We start from the raw sequence: 18,337 nt of genomic DNA, 5'->3' as shown, positions 1-18,337 counted from the left end.
TATAGTGAGGGGAAGAGTCAGTGTTACAATGACAGGGGAAGGGTGGGGGCAGTGTTATAGTGAGGGGAAGAGTCAGTGTTACAATGACAGGGGAAGGGTGGGGGTAGTGTTATAGTGAGGGGAAGAGTCAGTGTTACAGTGACAGGGGAAGGGTGGGGGCAGTGTTATAGTGAGGGGTAGTGAGGGGAAGAGTCAGTGTTACAATGACAGGGGAAGGGTGGGGGTAGTGTTATAGTGAGGGGTAGAGTCAGTGTTACAATGACAGGGGAAGGGTGGGGGCAGTGTTATAGTGAGGGGAAGAGTCAGTGTTACAGTGACAGGGGAAGGGTTGGGGTAGTGTTATAGTGAGGGGAAGAGTCAGTGTGACAGGGGAAGGGTGGGGGCAGTGTTATAGTGAGGGGTAGAGTCAGTGTTACAGTGAGAGGGGAAGGGTGGGGTAGTGTTATGGTGAGGGTAAGAGTCAGTGTTACAGTAATGGGCGAAGGGTGGTGGCAGTGTCATAGTGAGGGGAAGAGTAGGGTCAGTGTTACAGTGAGGGGAGAAGGGTAGGGGCAGTGTTATAGTGAGGGGAAGAGTCAGTGTTACAGTGACAGGGGAAGGGTAGGGGCAGTGTTATAGTGAGGGGAAGAGTCAGTGTTACAGTGACAGGGGAAGGGTGGGGGCAGTGTTATAGTGAGGGGTAGTGAGGGGTAGAGTCAGTGTTACAGTGACAGGGGAAGGGTGGGGGCAGTGTTATAGTGAGGGGTAGAGTCAGTGTTACAGTGACAGGGGAAGGGTGGGGGCAGTGTTATAGTGAGGGGTAGTGAGGGGTAGAGTCAGTGTTACAGTGACAGGGGAAGGGTGGGGGCAGTGTTATAGTGAGGGGTAGTGAGGGGAAGAGTCAGTGTTACAGTGACAGGGGAAGGGTGGGGGTAGTGTTATAGTGAGGGGTAGAGTCAGTGTTACAGTGACAGGGGAAGGGTGGGGGTAGTGTTATAGTGAGGGGAAGAGTCAGTGTGACAGGGGAAGGGTGGGGGCAGTGTTATAGTGGGGGGTAGAGTCAGTGTTACAGTGACAGGGGAAAGGTGGGGGCAGTGTTATAGTGAGGGGAAGAGTCAGTGTTACAGTGACAGGGGAAGGGTGGAGGCAGTGTTACAGTGAGGGGTAGTGAGGGGAAGAGTCAGTGTTACAGTGACAGGGGAAGGGTGGGGGTAGTGTTATAGTGAGGGGTAGAGTCAGTGTTACAGTGACAGGAGAAGGGTGGGGGCAGTGTTATAGTGAGGGGAAGAGTCAGTGTTACAGTGACAGGGGAAGGGTGGGGGCAGTGTTATAGTGAGGGGAAAGAGTCAGTGCTCCAGTGAGAGGGGAAGGGTGGGGCAGTGTTATAGTGATGGGATAGAGTCACTGCTCAAGTGAGATGGGAAGGGTGGGGTAGTGTTATGGTGAGGGTAAGAGTCGGTGTTACAGTAATGGGCGAAGGGAGGTGGCAGTGTTCTAGTGAGGGGAAGAGTAGGGTCAGTGTTAAAGTGAGGGGAGAAGGGTAGGGGCAGTGTTATAGTGAGGGGAAGAGTCAGTGTTACAGTGATGGGGGAAGAGTAGAGGCGGTGTTATAGTGAGGGGAAGAGTCAGTGTTAGAGGGGAAGAGTGGGGGAAGTGTTACAGTGAGAGGGGAAGAGTTGGGTAGTGATATAGTGAGGGGAAGAGTCAGTGCTTCAGTAAGAGGGGAAGAGTGGGGGCAGTTTTTATAGTGAAAGGAAGAGTCAGTGGTACAGTGAGGGGGGAAGAGTTGGGTCTAGGGATGGCTATTGGTGAGCTGCCATCGATGGCACTTGAACCATCTATGGTGAACCATCGATAGTTTGCACTACTCAATGGCCATCACTGAAAGGCGCTGGCCGGGCCGCGGGCCAATAAAAAATGGGGGCGGGGCTTAGTGGGTGTCAGGGGCGGAGCTATGCGCAGTGTCCCGGAATCTTGCAAAAAATAAAATAAAAAAATATTTGTTTAATCTGTGCCATCGATGGAGGGAAACGGTCTGGTTCTCTCCCATTGATGGCAAAAACATTTGCCATCGGCCATAAACCATCGATGATTTGGAATCATTGATGGTCGATGGCCATCCCTAGTTGGCTCAGTGTTCCAGTGAGAGGGGAAGGGTGGGAGCAGTGTTATAGTGAGAGGTAGAGTCAGTGTTACAGTGAGAGGGGAAGGGTGAGGGCAGTGTTATAGTGTGGGGAAGGGTGAGGTACTGTTATAGTGAGGGGAAAGAGTCAGTTCTCCAGTGAGAGGGGAAGGGTGGGGCAGTGTTATAGTGATGGGAAAGAGTCAGTTCTCCAGTGAGAGGGGAAGGGTGAGGTACTGTTATAGTGAGGGGAAAGAGTCAGTGCTCCAGTGAGAGGGGAAGGGTGGGGCAGTGTTATAGTGATGGGAAAGAGTCACTGCTCCAGTGAGAGGGGAAGGGTGGGGTAGTGTTATGGTGAGGGTAAGAGTCAGTGTTACAGTAATGGGCGAAGGGTGGTGGCAGTGTTATAGTGAGGGGAAGAGTAGGGTCAGAGTTACAGTAAGGGCAGAAGGGTAGGGGCAATGTTACAGTGATGGGGGAAGAGTCAGTGTTACAGTGATGGGGGAAGAGTCAGTGTTACAGTGATGGGGGAAGAGTCAGTGTTACAGTGATGGGGAAGAGTAGAGGTGGTGTTATAGTGAGGGGAAGAGTCCGTGTTAGAGGGGGAGAGTGGAAGCGGTGTTATAGTGAGTGGAAGAGTCAGTGTTAGAGGGGAAGGGTGAGGTACTGTTATAGTGAGGGGAAAGAGTCAGTTCTCCAGTGAGAGGGGAAGGGTGGGGTAGTGTTACAGTGATGGGAAAGAGTCACTGCTCCAGTGAGAGGGGAAGGGTGGGGTAGTGTTATAGTGAGGGGAAAGAGTCAGTGCTCCAGTGAGAGGGGAAGGGTGGGGCAGTGTTATAGTGATGGGAAAGAGTCACTGCTCCAGTGAGAGGGGAAGGGTGGGGTAGTGTTATGGTGAGGGTAAGAGTCGGTGTTACAGTAATGGGTGAAGGGTGGTGGCAGTGTTCTAGTGAGGGGAAGAGTAGGGTCAGTGTTAAAGTGAGGGGAGAAGGGTAGGGGCAGTGTTATAGTGAGGGGATGAGTCAGTGTTGCAGTGATGGGGGAAGAGTAGAGGCGTTGTTATAGTGAGGGGAAGAGTCAGTGTTAGAGGGGAAGAGTGGGGGAAGTGTTATAGTGAGGGGAAGAGTAGAGCCATTGTTACACTGAGGGGAGAAGGGTAGGGGCAGTGTTATAGTGAGGGGAAGAGTCAGTGTTAGAGGGGAAGGGTCAGTGTTACAATGATGGGGGAAGGGTGGAGTAGTGTTTTAGTGAGGGGAAGGAGTCAGTACGCCAGTGAGAGGGAAAGGGTGGAATAGTGTTATGGTGAGGGGAAGCGTCAGAGTTATAGTGTTGGGCAAAGGGTGGTGGCAGTGTTATAGTGAGGGGAAGAGTAGGGTCAGTCTTACAGTGAGGAGGGGAAGGGTAGGGGAAGAGTCAGTGTTACAGAGATGGGTGAGAGTGGAGGCGGAGTTATAGTGAGGGGAAGAGTCAGTGTTAAAGTGATGGGGAAGAGTGGAGGCGGTGTTATAGTGAGAAGAGTCAGTGTTAGAGGGGAAGAGTCAGTGTTACAGTGATGGGTGAGAGTGGAGGCGGGGTTATAGTGAGGGTAAGAGTCAGTGTTACAGTAATGGGCGAAGGGTGGTGGCAGTGTTATAGTGAGGGGAAGAGTAGGGCCTTTGTTACAGTGAGGGGAGAAGAGTAGGGGCAGTGTTATAGTGAGGGGGAGAGTCAGTGTTACAGTGATGGGGAAGAGTAGAGGCGGTGTTATAGTGAGAAGAGTCAGTGTTAGAGGGGAAGTGTGGGGGAAGTGTTATAGTGAGGGGAAGAGTCAGTGTTACAGTGACAGGGGAAGGGTGGGGGCAGTGTTATAGTGAGGGGAAGAGTCAGTGTTACAGAGATGGGTGAGAGTGGAGGCGGGGTTATAGTGAGGGGAAGAGTCAGTGTTACAGTGATGGGGAAGAGTGGAGGCGGTGTTATAGTGAGAAGAGTCAGTGTTAGAGGGGAAGTGTGGGGGAAGTGTTATAGTGAGGGGAAGAGTCAGTGTTACAGTGACAGGGGAAGGGTGGGGGCAGTGTTATAGTGAGGGGAAGAGTCAGTGTTACAGAGATGGGTGAGAGTGGAGGCGGGGTTATAGTGAGGGGAAGAGTCAGTGTTACAGTGATGGGGAAGAGTGGAGGCGGTGTTATAGTGAGAAGAGTCAGTGTTAGAGGGGAAGAGTCAGTGTTACAGTGACAGGGGAAGGGTGGGGGCAGTGTTATAGTGAGGGGGTAGTGAGGGGTAGAGTCAGTGTTACAGTGACAGGGGAAAGGTGGTGGCAGTGTTATAGTGAGGGGAAGAGTCAGTGTTACAGTGAGAGGGGAAGGGTGGGGTAGTGTTATGGTGAGGGTAAGAGTCAGTGTTACAGTAATGGGCGAAGGGTGGTGGCAGTGTCATAGTGAGGGGAAGAGTAGGGTCAGTGTTACAGTGAGGGGAGAAGGGTAGGGGCAGTGTTATAGTGAAGGGAAGAGTCAGTGTTACAGTGACAGGGGAAGGGTGGGGGCAGTGTTATAGTGAGGGGTAGAGTCAGTGTTACAGTGACAGGGGAAGGGTGGGGGCAGTGTTATAGTGAGGGGAAGAGTCAGTGTTACAGTGACAGGGGAAGGGTGGGGGCAGTGTTATAGTGAGGGGTAGTGAGGGGTAGAGTCAGTGTTACAGTGACAGGGGAAGGGTGGGGGCAGTGTTATAGTGAGGGGAAGAGTCAGTGTTACAGTGACAGGGGAAGGGTGGGGGCAGTGTTATAGTGAGGGGAAGAGTCAGTGTTACAGTGACAGGGGAAGGGTGGGGGCAGTGTTATAGTGAGGGGTAGTGAGGGGTAGAGTCAGTGTTACAGTGACAGGGGAAGGGTGGGGGCAGTGTTATAGTGAGGGGAAGAGTCAGTGTTACAGTGACAGGGGAAGGGTGGGGGCAGTGTTATAGGGAGGGGTAGAGTCAGTGTTACAGTGACAGGGGAAGGGTGGGGGCAGTGTTATAGGGAGGGGTAGAGTCAGTGTTACAGTGACAGGGGAAGGGTGGGGGCAGTGTTATAGGGAGGGGTAGAGTCAGTGTTACAGTGACAGGGGAAGGGTGGGGGCAGTGTTATAGGGAGGGGTAGAGTCAGTGTTACAGTGACAGGGGAAGGGTGGGGGCAGTGTTATAGTGAGGGGAAGAGTCAGTGTTACAATGACAGGGGAAGGGTGGGGGCAGTGTTATAGTGAGGGGTAGAGTCAGTGTTACAATGACAGGGGAAGGGTGGGGGGCAGTGTTATAGTGAGGGGTAGAGTCAGTGTTACAATGACAGGGGAAGGGTGGGGGTAGTGTTATAGTGAGGGGTAGAGTCAGTGTTACAATGACAGGGGAAGGGTGGGGGTAGTGTTATAGTGAGGGGAAGAGTCAGTGTTACAATGACAGGGGAAGGGTGGGGGCAGTGTTATAGTGAGGGGAAGAGTCAGTGTTACAATGACAGGGGAAGGGTGGGGGTAGTGTTATAGTGAGGGGAAGAGTCAGTGTTACAGTGACAGGGGAAGGGTGGGGGCAGTGTTATAGTGAGGGGTAGTGAGGGGAAGAGTCAGTGTTACAATGACAGGGGAAGGGTGGGGGTAGTGTTATAGTGAGGGGTAGAGTCAGTGTTACAATGACAGGGGAAGGGTGGGGGCAGTGTTATAGTGAGGGGAAGAGTCAGTGTTACAGTGACAGGGGAAGGGTGGGGGTAGTGTTATAGTGAGGGGAAGAGTCAGTGTGACAGGGGAAGGGTGGGGGCAGTGTTATAGTGAGGGGTAGAGTCAGTGTTACAGTGAGAGGGGAAGGGTGGGGTAGTGTTATGGTGAGGGTAAGAGTCAGTGTTACAGTAATGGGCGAAGGGTGGTGGCAGTGTCATAGTGAGGGGAAGAGTAGGGTCAGTGTTACAGTGAGGGGAGAAGGGTAGGGGCAGTGTTATAGTGAGGGGAAGAGTCAGTGTTACAGTGACAGGGGAAGGGTAGGGGCAGTGTTATAGTGAGGGGAAGAGTCAGTGTTACAGTGACAGGGGAAGGGTGGGGGCAGTGTTATAGTGAGGGGTAGTGAGGGGTAGAGTCAGTGTTACAGTGACAGGGGAAGGGTGGGGGCAGTGTTATAGTGAGGGGTAGTGAGGGGTAGAGTCAGTGTTACAGTGACAGGGGAAGGGTGGGGGCAGTGTTATAGTGAGGGGTAGTGAGGGGTAGAGTCAGTGTTACAGTGACAGGGGAAGGGTGGGGGCAGTGTTATAGTGAGGGGTAGTGAGGGGAAGAGTCAGTGTTACAGTGACAGGGGAAGGGTGGGGGTAGTGTTATAGTGAGGGGTAGAGTCAGTGTTACAGTGACAGGGGAAGGGTGGGGGTAGTGTTATAGTGAGGGGAAGAGTCAGTGTGACAGGGGAAGGGTGGGGGCAGTGTTATAGTGAGGGGTAGTGGGGGGTAGAGTCAGTGTTACAGTGACAGGGGAAAGGTGGGGGCAGTGTTATAGTGAGGGGAAGAGTCAGTGTTACAGTGACAGGGGAAGGGTGGAGGCAGTGTTATAGTGAGGGGTAGTGAGGGGAAGAGTCAGTGTTACAGTGACAGGGGAAGGGTGGGGGTAGTGTTATAGTGAGGGGTAGAGTCAGTGTTACAGTGACAGGAGAAGGGTGGGGGCAGTGTTATAGTGAGGGGAAGAGTCAGTGTTACAGTGACAGGGGAAGGGTGGGGGCAGTGTTATAGTGAGGGGAAAGAGTCAGTGCTCCAGTGAGAGGGGAAGGGTGGGGCAGTGTTATAGTGATGGGATAGAGTCACTGCTCAAGTGAGATGGGAAGGGTGGGGTAGTGTTATGGTGAGGGTAAGAGTCGGTGTTACAGTAATGGGCGAAGGGAGGTGGCAGTGTTCTAGTGAGGGGAAGAGTAGGGTCAGTGTTAAAGTGAGGGGAGAAGGGTTGGGGCAGTGTTATAGTGAGGGGAAGAGTCAGTGTTACAGTGATGGGGGAAGAGTAGAGGCGGTGTTATAGTGAGGGGAAGAGTCAGTGTTAGAGGGGAAGAGTGGGGGAAGTGTTACAGTGAGAGGGGAAGAGTTGGGTAGTGATATAGTGAGGGGAAGAGTCAGTGCTTCAGTAAGAGGGGAAGAGTGGGGGCAGTTTTTATAGTGAAAGGAAGAGTCAGTGGTACAGTGAGGGGGGAAGAGTTGGGTCTAGGGATGGCTATTGGTGAGCTGCCATCGATGGCACTTGAACCATCTATGGTGAACCATCGATAGTTTGCACTACTCAATGGCCATCACTGAAAGGCGCTGGCCGGGCCGCGGGCCAATAAAAAATGGGGGCGGGGCTTAGTGGGTGTCAGGGGCGGAGCTATGCGCAGTGTCCCGGAATCTTGCAAAAAATAAAATAAAAAAATATTTGTTTAATCTGTGCCATCGATGGAGGGAAACGGTCTGGTTCTCTCCCATTGATGGCAAAAACATTTGCCATCGGCCATAAACCATCGATGATTTGGAATCATTGATGGTCGATGGCCATCCCTAGTTGGCTCAGTGTTCCAGTGAGAGGGGAAGGGTGGGAGCAGTGTTATAGTGAGAGGTAGAGTCAGTGTTACAGTGAGAGGGGAAGGGTGAGGGCAGTGTTATAGTGTGGGGAAGGGTGAGGTACTGTTATAGTGAGGGGAAAGAGTCAGTTCTCCAGTGAGAGGGGAAGGGTGGGGCAGTGTTATAGTGATGGGAAAGAGTCAGTTCTCCAGTGAGAGGGGAAGGGTGAGGTACTGTTATAGTGAGGGGAAAGAGTCAGTGCTCCAGTGAGAGGGGAAGGGTGGGGCAGTGTTATAGTGATGGGAAAGAGTCACTGCTCCAGTGAGAGGGGAAGGGTGGGGTAGTGTTATGGTGAGGGTAAGAGTCAGTGTTACAGTAATGGGCGAAGGGTGGTGGCAGTGTTATAGTGAGGGGAAGAGTAGGGTCAGAGTTACAGTAAGGGCAGAAGGGTAGGGGCAATGTTACAGTGATGGGGGAAGAGTCAGTGTTACAGTGATGGGGGAAGAGTCAGTGTTACAGTGATGGGGGAAGAGTCAGTGTTACAGTGATGGGGAAGAGTAGAGGTGGTGTTATAGTGAGGGGAAGAGTCCGTGTTAGAGGGGGAGAGTGGAAGCGGTGTTATAGTGAGTGGAAGAGTCAGTGTTAGAGGGGAAGGGTGAGGTACTGTTATAGTGAGGGGAAAGAGTCAGTTCTCCAGTGAGAGGGGAAGGGTGGGGTAGTGTTACAGTGATGGGAAAGAGTCACTGCTCCAGTGAGAGGGGAAGGGTGGGGTAGTGTTATAGTGAGGGGAAAGAGTCAGTGCTCCAGTGAGAGGGGAAGGGTGGGGCAGTGTTATAGTGATGGGAAAGAGTCACTGCTCCAGTGAGAGGGGAAGGGTGGGGTAGTGTTATGGTGAGGGTAAGAGTCGGTGTTACAGTAATGGGTGAAGGGTGGTGGCAGTGTTCTAGTGAGGGGAAGAGTAGGGTCAGTGTTAAAGTGAGGGGAGAAGGGTAGGGGCAGTGTTATAGTGAGGGGATGAGTCAGTGTTGCAGTGATGGGGGAAGAGTAGAGGCGGTGTTATAGTGAGGGGAAGAGTCAGTGTTAGAGGGGAAGAGTGGGGGAAGTGTTATAGTGAGGGGAAGAGTAGAGCCATTGTTACACTGAGGGGAGAAGGGTAGGGGCAGTGTTATAGTGAGGGGAAGAGTCAGTGTTAGAGGGGAAGGGTCAGTGTTACAATGATGGGGGAAGGGTGGAGTAGTGTTTTAGTGAGGGGAAGGAGTCAGTACGCCAGTGAGAGGGAAAGGGTGGAATAGTGTTATGGTGAGGGGAAGCGTCAGAGTTATAGTGTTGGGCAAAGGGTGGTGGCAGTGTTATAGTGAGGGGAAGAGTAGGGTCAGTCTTACAGTGAGGAGGGGAAGGGTAGGGGAAGAGTCAGTGTTACAGAGATGGGTGAGAGTGGAGGCGGAGTTATAGTGAGGGGAAGAGTCAGTGTTAAAGTGATGGGGAAGAGTGGAGGCGGTGTTATAGTGAGAAGAGTCAGTGTTAGAGGGGAAGAGTCAGTGTTACAGTGATGGGTGAGAGTGGAGGCGGGGTTATAGTGAGGGTAAGAGTCAGTGTTACAGTAATGGGCGAAGGGTGGTGGCAGTGTTATAGTGAGGGGAAGAGTAGGGCCTTTGTTACAGTGAGGGGAGAAGAGTAGGGGCAGTGTTATAGTGAGGGGGAGAGTCAGTGTTACAGTGATGGGGAAGAGTAGAGGCGGTGTTATAGTGAGAAGAGTCAGTGTTAGAGGGGAAGTGTGGGGGAAGTGTTATAGTGAGGGGAAGAGTCAGTGTTACAGTGACAGGGGAAGGGTGGGGGCAGTGTTATAGTGAGGGGAAGAGTCAGTGTTACAGAGATGGGTGAGAGTGGAGGCGGGGTTATAGTGAGGGGAAGAGTCAGTGTTACAGTGATGGGGAAGAGTGGAGGCGGTGTTATAGTGAGAAGAGTCAGTGTTAGAGGGGAAGTGTGGGGGAAGTGTTATAGTGAGGGGAAGAGTCAGTGTTACAGTGACAGGGGAAGGGTGGGGGCAGTGTTATAGTGAGGGGTAGAGTCAGTGTTACAGAGATGGGTGAGAGTGGAGGCGGGGTTATAGTGAGGGGAAGAGTCAGTGTTACAGTGATGGGGAAGAGTGGAGGCGGTGTTATAGTGAGAAGAGTCAGTGTTAGAGGGGAAGAGTCAGTGTTACAGTGACAGGGGAAGGGTGGGGGCAGTGTTATAGTGAGGGGGTAGTGAGGGGTAGAGTCAGTGTTACAGTGACAGGGGAAAGGTGGTGGCAGTGTTATAGTGAGGGGAAGAGTCAGTGTTACAGTGAGAGGGGAAGGGTGGGGTAGTGTTATGGTGAGGGTAAGAGTCAGTGTTACAGTAATGGGCGAAGGGTGGTGGCAGTGTCATAGTGAGGGGAAGAGTAGGGTCAGTGTTACAGTGAGGGGAGAAGGGTAGGGGCAGTGTTATAGTGAAGGGAAGAGTCAGTGTTACAGTGACAGGGGAAGGGTGGGGGCAGTGTTATAGTGAGGGGTAGAGTCAGTGTTACAGTGACAGGGGAAGGGTGGGGGCAGTGTTATAGTGAGGGGAAGAGTCAGTGTTACAGTGACAGGGGAAGGGTGGGGGCAGTGTTATAGTGAGGGGTAGTGAGGGGTAGAGTCAGTGTTACAGTGACGGGAAGGGTGGGGGCAGTGTTATAGTGAGGGGAAGAGTCAGTGTTACAGTGACAGGGGAAGGGTGGGGGCAGTGTTATAGTGAGGGGAAGAGTCAGTGTTACAGTGACAGGGGAAGGGTGGGGGCAGTGTTATAGTGAGGGGTAGTGAGGGGTAGAGTCAGTGTTACAGTGACAGGGGAAGGGTGGGGGCAGTGTTATAGTGAGGGGAAGAGTCAGTGTTACAGTGACAGGGGAAGGGTGGGGGCAGTGTTATAGGGAGGGGTAGAGTCAGTGTTACAGTGACAGGGGAAGGGTGGGGGCAGTGTTATAGGGAGGGGTAGAGTCAGTGTTACAGTGACAGGGGAAGGGTGGGGGCAGTGTTATAGGGAGGGGTAGAGTCAGTGTTACAGTGACAGGGGAAGGGTGGGGGCAGTGTTATAGGGAGGGGTAGAGTCAGTGTTACAGTGACAGGGGAAGGGTGGGGGCAGTGTTATAGGGAGGGGTAGAGTCAGTGTTACAGTGACAGGGGAAGGGTGGGGGCAGTGTTATAGTGAGGGGAAGAGTCAGTGTTACAATGACAGGGGAAGGGTGGGGGCAGTGTTATAGTGAGGGGTAGAGTCAGTGTTACAATGACAGGGGAAGGGTGGGGGCAGTGTTATAGTGAGGGGTAGAGTCAGTGTTACAATGACAGGGGAAGGGTGGGGGTAGTGTTATAGTGAGGGGTAGAGTCAGTGTTACAATGACAGGGGAAGGGTGGGGGTAGTGTTATAGTGAGGGGAAGAGTCAGTGTTACAATGACAGGGGAAGGGTGGGGGCAGTGTTATAGTGAGGGGAAGAGTCAGTGTTACAATGACAGGGGAAGGGTGGGGGTAGTGTTATAGTGAGGGGAAGAGTCAGTGTTACAGTGACAGGGGAAGGGTGGGGGCAGTGTTATAGTGAGGGGTAGTGAGGGGAAGAGTCAGTGTTACAATGACAGGGGAAGGGTGGGGGTAGTGTTATAGTGAGGGGTAGAGTCAGTGTTACAATGACAGGGGAAGGGTGGGGGCAGTGTTATAGTGAGGGGAAGAGTCAGTGTTACAGTGACAGGGGAAGGGTGGGGGTAGTGTTATAGTGAGGGGAAGAGTCAGTGTGACAGGGGAAGGGTGGGGGCAGTGTTATAGTGAGGGGTAGAGTCAGTGTTACAGTGAGAGGGGAAGGGTGGGGTAGTGTTATGGTGAGGGTAAGAGTCAGTGTTACAGTAATGGGCGAAGGGTGGTGGCAGTGTCATAGTGAGGGGAAGAGTAGGGTCAGTGTTACAGTGAGGGGAGAAGGGTAGGGGCAGTGTTATAGTGAGGGGAAGAGTCAGTGTTACAGTGACAGGGGAAGGGTAGGGGCAGTGTTATAGTGAGGGGAAGAGTCAGTGTTACAGTGACAGGGGAAGGGTGGGGGCAGTGTTATAGTGAGGGGTAGTGAGGGGTAGAGTCAGTGTTACAGTGACAGGGGAAGGGTGGGGGCAGTGTTATAGTGAGGGGTAGTGAGGGGTAGAGTCAGTGTTACAGTGACAGGGGAAGGGTGGGGGCAGTGTTATAGTGAGGGGTAGTGAGGGGTAGAGTCAGTGTTACAGTGACAGGGGAAGGGTGGGGGCAGTGTTATAGTGAGGGGTAGTGAGGGGAAGAGTCAGTGTTACAGTGACAGGGGAAGGGTGGGGGTAGTGTTATAGTGAGGGGTAGAGTCAGTGTTACAGTGACAGGGGAAGGGTGGGGGTAGTGTTATAGTGAGGGGAAGAGTCAGTGTGACAGGGGAAGGGTGGGGGCAGTGTTATAGTGAGGGGTAGTGGGGGGTAGAGTCAGTGTTACAGTGACAGGGGAAAGGTGGGGGCAGTGTTATAGTGAGGGGAAGAGTCAGTGTTACAGTGACAGGGGAAGGGTGGGGGCAGTGTTATAGTGAGGGGAAGAGTCAGTGTTACAGTGACAGGGGAAGGGTGGGGGCAGTGTTATAGTGAGGGGTAGAGTCAGTGTTACAGTGACAGGGGAAGGGTGGGGGCAGTGTTATAGTGAGGGGTAGTGAGGGGAAGAGTCAGTGTTACAGTGACAGGGGAAGGGTGGGGGCAGTGTTATAGTGAGGGGAAGAGTCAGTGTTACAGTGACAGGGGAAGGGTGGGGGCAGTGTTATAGTGAGGGGAAGAGTCAGTGTTACAGTGACAGGGGAAGGGTGGGGGCAGTGTTATAGTGAGGGGTAGTGAGGGGTAGAGTCAGTGTTACAGTGACAGGGGAAGGGTGGGGGCAATGTTATAGTGAGGGGAAGAGTCAGTGTTACAGTGACAGGGGAAGGGTGGGGGCAGTGTTATAGTGAGGGGAAGAGTCAGTGTTACAGTGACAGGGGAAGGGTGGGGGCAGTGTTATAGGGAGGGGTAGAGTCAGTGTTACAGTGACAGGGGAAGGGTGGGGGCAGTGTTATAGGGAGGGGTAGAGTCAGTGTTACAGTGACAGGGGAAGGGTGGGGGCAGTGTTATAGTGAGGGGTAGTGAGGGGTAGAGTCAGTGTTACAGTGACAGGGGAAGGGTGGGGGCAGTGTTATAGTGAGGGGAAGAGTCAGTGTTACAGTGACAGGGGAAGGGTGGGGGCAGTGTTATAGTGAGGGGAAGAGTCAGTGTTACAGTGACAGGGGAAGGGTGGGGGCAGTGTTATAGGGAGGGGTAGAGTCAGTGTTACAGTGACAGGGGAAGGGTGGGGGCAGTGTTATAGTGAGGGGAAGAGTCAGTGTTACAGTGACAGGGGAAGGGTGGGGGCAGTGTTATAGGGAGGGGTAGAGTCAGTGTTACAGTGACAGGGGAAGGGTGGGGGCAGTGTTATAGGGAGGGGTAGAGTCAGTGTTACAATGACAGGGGAAGGGTGGGGGCAGTGTTATAGTGAGGGGTAGAGTCAGTGTTACAATGACAGGGGAAGGGTGGGGGCAGTGTTATAGTGAGGGGTAGAGTCAGTGTTACAATGACAGGGGAAGGGTGGGGGTAGTGTTATAGTGAGGGGTAGAGTCAGTGTTACAATGACAGGGGAAGGGTGGGGGTAGTGTTATAGTGAGGGGAAGAGTCAGTGTTACAATGACAGGGGAAGGGTGGGGGCAGTGTTATAGTGAGGGAAAGAGTCAGTGTTACAATGACAGGGGAAGGGTGGGGGTAGTGTTATAGTGAGGGGAAGAGTCAGTGTTACAGTGACAGGGGAAGGGTGGGGGCAGTGTTATAGTGAGGGGTAGTGAGGGGAAGAGTCAGTGTTACAATGACAGGGGAAGGGTGGGGGTAGTGTTATAGTGAGGGGTAGAGTCAGTGTTACAATGACAGGGGAAGGGTGGGGGCAGTGTTATAGTGAGGGGAAGAGTCAGTGTTACAGTGACAGGGGAAGGGTGGGGGTAGTGTTATAGTGAGGGGAAGAGTCAGTGTGACAGGGGAAGGGTGGGGGCAGTGTTATAGTGAGGGGTAGAGTCAGTGTTACAGTGAGAGGGGAAGGGTGGGGTAGTGTTATGGTGAGGGTAAGAGTCAGTGTTACAGTAATGGGCGAAGGGTGGTGGCAGTGTCATAGTGAGGGGAAGAGTAGGGTCAGTGTTACAGTGAGGGGAGAAGGGTAGGGGCAGTGTTATAGTGAGGGGAAGAGTCAGTGTTACAGTGACAGGGGAAGGGTAGGGGCAGTGTTATAGTGAGGGGAAGAGTCAGTGTTACAGTGACAGGGGAAGGGTGGGGGCAGTGTTATAGTGAGGGGTAGAGTCAGTGTTACAGTGACAGGGGAAGGGTGGGGGCAGTGTTGTAGTGAGGGGTAGAGTCAGTGTTACAGTGACAGGGGAAGGGTGGGGGCAGTGTTATAGTGAGGGGTAGTGAGGGGTAGAGTCAGTGTTACAGTGACAGGGGAAGGGGAAGGGTGGGGGCAGTGTTATAGTGAGGGGTAGTGAGGGGAAGAGTCAGTGTTACAGTGACAGGGGAAGGGTGGGGGTAGTGTTATAGTGAGGGGTAGAGTCAGTGTTACAGTGACAGGGGAAGGGTGGGGGTAGTGTTATAGTGAGGGGAAGAGTCAGTGTGACAGGGGAAGGGTGGGGGCAGTGTTATAGTGAGGGGTAGTGGGGGGTAGAGTCAGTGTTACAGTGACAGGGGAAAGGTGGGGGCAGTGTTATAGTGAGGGGAAGAGTCAGTGTTACAGTGACAGGGGAAGGGTGGAGGCAGTGTTATAGTGAGGGGAAGAGTCAGTGTTACAGTGACAGGGGAAGGGTGGGGGCAGTGTTATAGTGAGGGGTAGAGTCAGTGTTACAGTGACAGGGGAAGGGTGGGGGCAGTGTTATAGTGAGGGGTAGTGAGGGGAAGAGTCAGTGTTACAATGACAGGGGAAGGGTGGGGGCAGTGTTATAGTGAGGGGTAGAGTCAGTGTTACAGTGACAGGGGAAGGGTGGGGGTAGTGTTATAGTGAGGGGTAGTGAGGGGAAGAGTCAGTGTTACAGTGACAGGGGAAGGGTGGGGGTAGTGTTATAGTGAGGGGTAGAGTCAGTGTTACAGTGACAGGGGAAGGGTGGGGGCAGTGTTATAGTGAGGGGAAGAGTCAGTGTTACAGTGACAGGGCAAGGGTGGGGGTAGTGTTATAGTGAGGGGAAGAGTCAGTGTGACAGGGGAAGGGTGGGGGCAGTGTTATAGTGAGGGGTAGAGTCAGTGTTACAGTGAGAGGGGAAGGGTGGGGTAGTGTTATGGTGAGGGTAAGAGTCAGTGTTACAGTAATGGGCGAAGGGTGGTGGCAGTGTCATAGTGAGGGGAAGAGTAGGGTCAGTGTTACAGTGAGGGGAGAAGGGTAGGGGCAGTGTTATAGTGAGGGGAAGAGTCAGTGTTACAGTGACAGGGGAAGGGTAGGGGCAGTGTTATAGTGAGGGGAAGAGTCAGTGTTACAGTGACAGGGGAAGGGTGGGGGCAGTGTTATAGTGAGGGGTAGTGAGGGGTAGAGTCAGTGTTACAGTGACAGGGGAAGGGTGGGGGCAGTGTTATAGTGAGGGGTAGTGAGGGGTAGAGTCAGTGTTACAGTGACAGGGGAAGGGTGGGGGCAGTGTTATAGTGAGGGGTAGTGAGGGGAAGAGTCAGTGTTACAGTGACAGGGGAAGGGTGGGGGTAGTGTTATAGTGAGGGGTAGAGTCAGTGTTACAGTGACAGGGGAAGGGTGGGGGCAGTGTTATAGTGAGGGGTAGTGAGGGGAAGAGTCAGTGTTACAATGACAGGGGAAGGGTGGGGGTAGTGTTATAGTGAGGGGTAGAGTCAGTGTTACAATGACAGGGGAAGGGTGGGGGCAGTGTTATAGTGAGGGGAAGAGTCAGTGTTACAGTGACAGGGGAAGGGTGGGGGTAGTGTTATAGTGAGGGGAAGAGTCAGTGTGACAGGGGAAGGGTGGGGGCAGTGTTATAGTGAGGGGTAGAGTCAGTGTTACAGTGAGAGGGGAAGGGTGGGGTAGTGTTATGGTGAGGGTAAGAGTCAGTGTTACAGTAATGGGCGAAGGGTGGTGGCAGTGTCATAGTGAGGGGAAGAGTAGGGTCAGTGTTACAGTGAGGGGAGAAGGGTAGGGGCAGTGTTATAGTGAGGGGAAGAGTCAGTGTTACAGTGACAGGGGAAGGGTAGGGGCAGTGTTATAGTGAGGGGAAGAGTCAGTGTTACAGTGACAGGGGAAGGGTGGGGGCAGTGTTATAGTGAGGGGTAGTGAGGGGTAGAGTCAGTGTTACAGTGACAGGGGAAGGGTGGGGGCAGTGTTATAGTGAGGGGTAGTGAGGGGTAGAGTCAGTGTTACAGTGACAGGGGAAGGGTGGGGGCAGTGTTATAGTGAGGGGTAGTGAGGGGTAGAGTCAGTGTTACAGTGACAGGGGAAGGGTGGGGGCAGTGTTATAGTGAGGGGTAGTGAGGGGTAGAGTCAGTGTTACAGTGACAGGGGAAGGGTGGGGGCAGTGTTATAGTGAGGGGTAGTGAGGGGAAGAGTCAGTGTTACAGTGACAGGGGAAGGGTGGGGGTAGTGTTATAGTGAGGGGTAGAGTCAGTGTTACAGTGACAGGGGAAGGGTGGGGGCAGTGTTATAGTGAGGGGAAGAGTCAGTGTTACAGTGACAGGGGAAGGGTGGGGGTAGTGTTATAGTGAGGGGTAGAGTCAGTGTTACAGTGACAGGGGAAGGGTGGGGGTAGTGTTATAGTGAGGGGTAGAGTCAGTGTTACAGTGACAGGGGAAGGGTGGGGGCAGTGTTATAGTGAGGGGAAGAGTCAGTGTGACAGGGGAAGGGTGGGGGTAGTGTTATAGTGAGGGGAAGAGTCAGTGTGACAGGGGAAGGGTGGGGGCAGTGTTATAGTGAGGGGTAGTGAGGGGAAGAGTCAGTGTTACAGTGACAGGGGAAGGGTAGGGGTAGTGTTATAGTGAGGGGTAGAGTCAGTGTTACAATGACAGGGGAAGGGTGGGGGCAGTGTTATAGTGAGGGGTAGAGTCAGTGTTACAGTGACAGGGGAAGGGTGGGGGTAGTGTTATAGTGAGGGGTAGTGAGGGGAAGAGTCAGTGTTACAGTGACAGGGGAAGGGTGGGGGTAGTGTTATAGTGAGGGGTAGAGTCAGTGTTACAGTGACAGGGGAAGGGTGGGGGCAGTGTTATAGTGAGGGGAAGAGTCAGTGTTACAGTGACAGGGGAAGGGTGGGGGTAGGGGCCTAGCTCCTCCCCCTTGCGTCGTAACTCCTCCCCCTTACGGAAAAGGTCCCTTAGCCCACTTGATTCTAGCATCTACCGTGGGGGTAGTGTTGTAGTTAGGGGAAGGGGGGGGGGGCAATGTTCCAGTGAGAGGGGAAAGTGAGGGATGGGGGCGTTAAAGTGACGGTAGAGAGTAAGTGTCATAAATACCGGAGTGGGGTCAGAGTCATAAATACAGTGTTATATATAACAGGAGGGCGATACAGTGCTGGGGGCAGGACACAGAGACTCACACTGATACAATGTAACAAGAGGGATATATATCATACAGTGTTCGGGGCAGGCACAGTGAAACGAACAGGGATATATACATTATACAGAGCTCGGGACAGCCACAGGTATATATACATTATACAGAGCTCATGGCAGGACACTAAGACAGCCACTGATACAATGTAACAAGAGGGATATATATCATACAGAGCTCGGGCAGGCACAGTTGCAGGGGAGATATACAGTATACAGAGTTCGGGCAGGCACAGTTGCAGGGGAGATATACAGTATACAGAGTTCGGGGCAGGCACAGTTGCAGGGGAGATATACAGTATACAGAGTTCGGGGCAGGTAGGGTGGCAGGGGACATATATAGTACACAGAGTTCAGGGCAGGCACAGAGACAGGAGGCAGGGATACATATATTATACAGAGCTCGGGGCAGGCAGGAGGAGAGAGAGGCCGGACCCTCCCCGTGTCCTCACCCCGCACCTCATACACAGGAGGAGGAAGTGAGAGAGAGCTGCAGCAGCTGAGGAGGAGACATCTGCACAGAGTGAGGAGACTGTCAGCTCCCATGTGTGCCCCTAACTCTGTATAGTGCTGCACCCCCCTCCCCTAACTCTGTATAGTGCTGCACCCCCCTCCCCTAACTCTGTATAGTGCTGCACCCCCCTCCCCTAACCCTGTATAGTGCTGCACCACCCTCCCCTAACCCTGTATAGTGCTGCACCCCCTCCCCTAACCCTGTATAGTGCTGCACCCCCCTCCCCTAACTCTGTATAGTGCTGCACCCCCCTCCCCTAACTCTGTATAGTGCTGCACCCCCCTCCCCTAACTCTGTATAGTGCTGCACCCCCTCCCCTAACTCTGTATAGTGCTGCACCCCCTCCCCTAACCCTGTATAGTGCTGCACCCCCCTTCCCTAACTCTGTATAGTGCTGCACCCCCCTCCCTAACTCTGTATAGTGCTGCACCCCCCTCCCTAACTCTGTATAGTGCTGCACCCCCTCCCCTAACTCTGTATAGTGCTGCACCCCCTCCCCTAACTCTGTATAGTGCTGCACCCCCCTCCCCTAACTCTGTATAGTGCTGCACCCCCTCCCCTAACCCTGTATAGTGCTGCACCCCCCTTCCCTAACTCTGTATAGTGCTGCACCCCCCCTCCCC

General features: G+C 53.2%; 1 protein-coding gene across 4 annotated transcripts in view; it reads left to right on the top strand.

Moving 5' to 3' along the window:
• LOC134992685 (ankyrin repeat domain-containing protein 50-like) overlaps positions 1 to 18,337 on the top strand; it is an 81,465-nt gene that overhangs the window by 43,148 nt on the left and 19,980 nt on the right. Inside the window, exon 1 of one of the 4 annotated variants that reach the window (XM_063950802.1) lies at positions 17,162 to 17,723. The exons of the other annotated variants lie outside the window; for them this stretch is intronic. The gene's annotated coding sequence lies outside the window, so the exon portion shown is untranslated. Of the gene's footprint in view, positions 1 to 17,161; positions 17,724 to 18,337 lie in introns of those variants that run through there. 4 annotated transcript variants of the gene reach the window in all.

Source organism: Pseudophryne corroboree, chromosome 2, assembly GCF_028390025.1.
Source record: "Pseudophryne corroboree isolate aPseCor3 chromosome 2, aPseCor3.hap2, whole genome shotgun sequence".
Classification (NCBI taxonomy): Eukaryota; Metazoa; Chordata; class Amphibia; order Anura; family Myobatrachidae; genus Pseudophryne; species Pseudophryne corroboree.
This window is presented reverse-complemented; position numbering and strand designations above follow the sequence as displayed.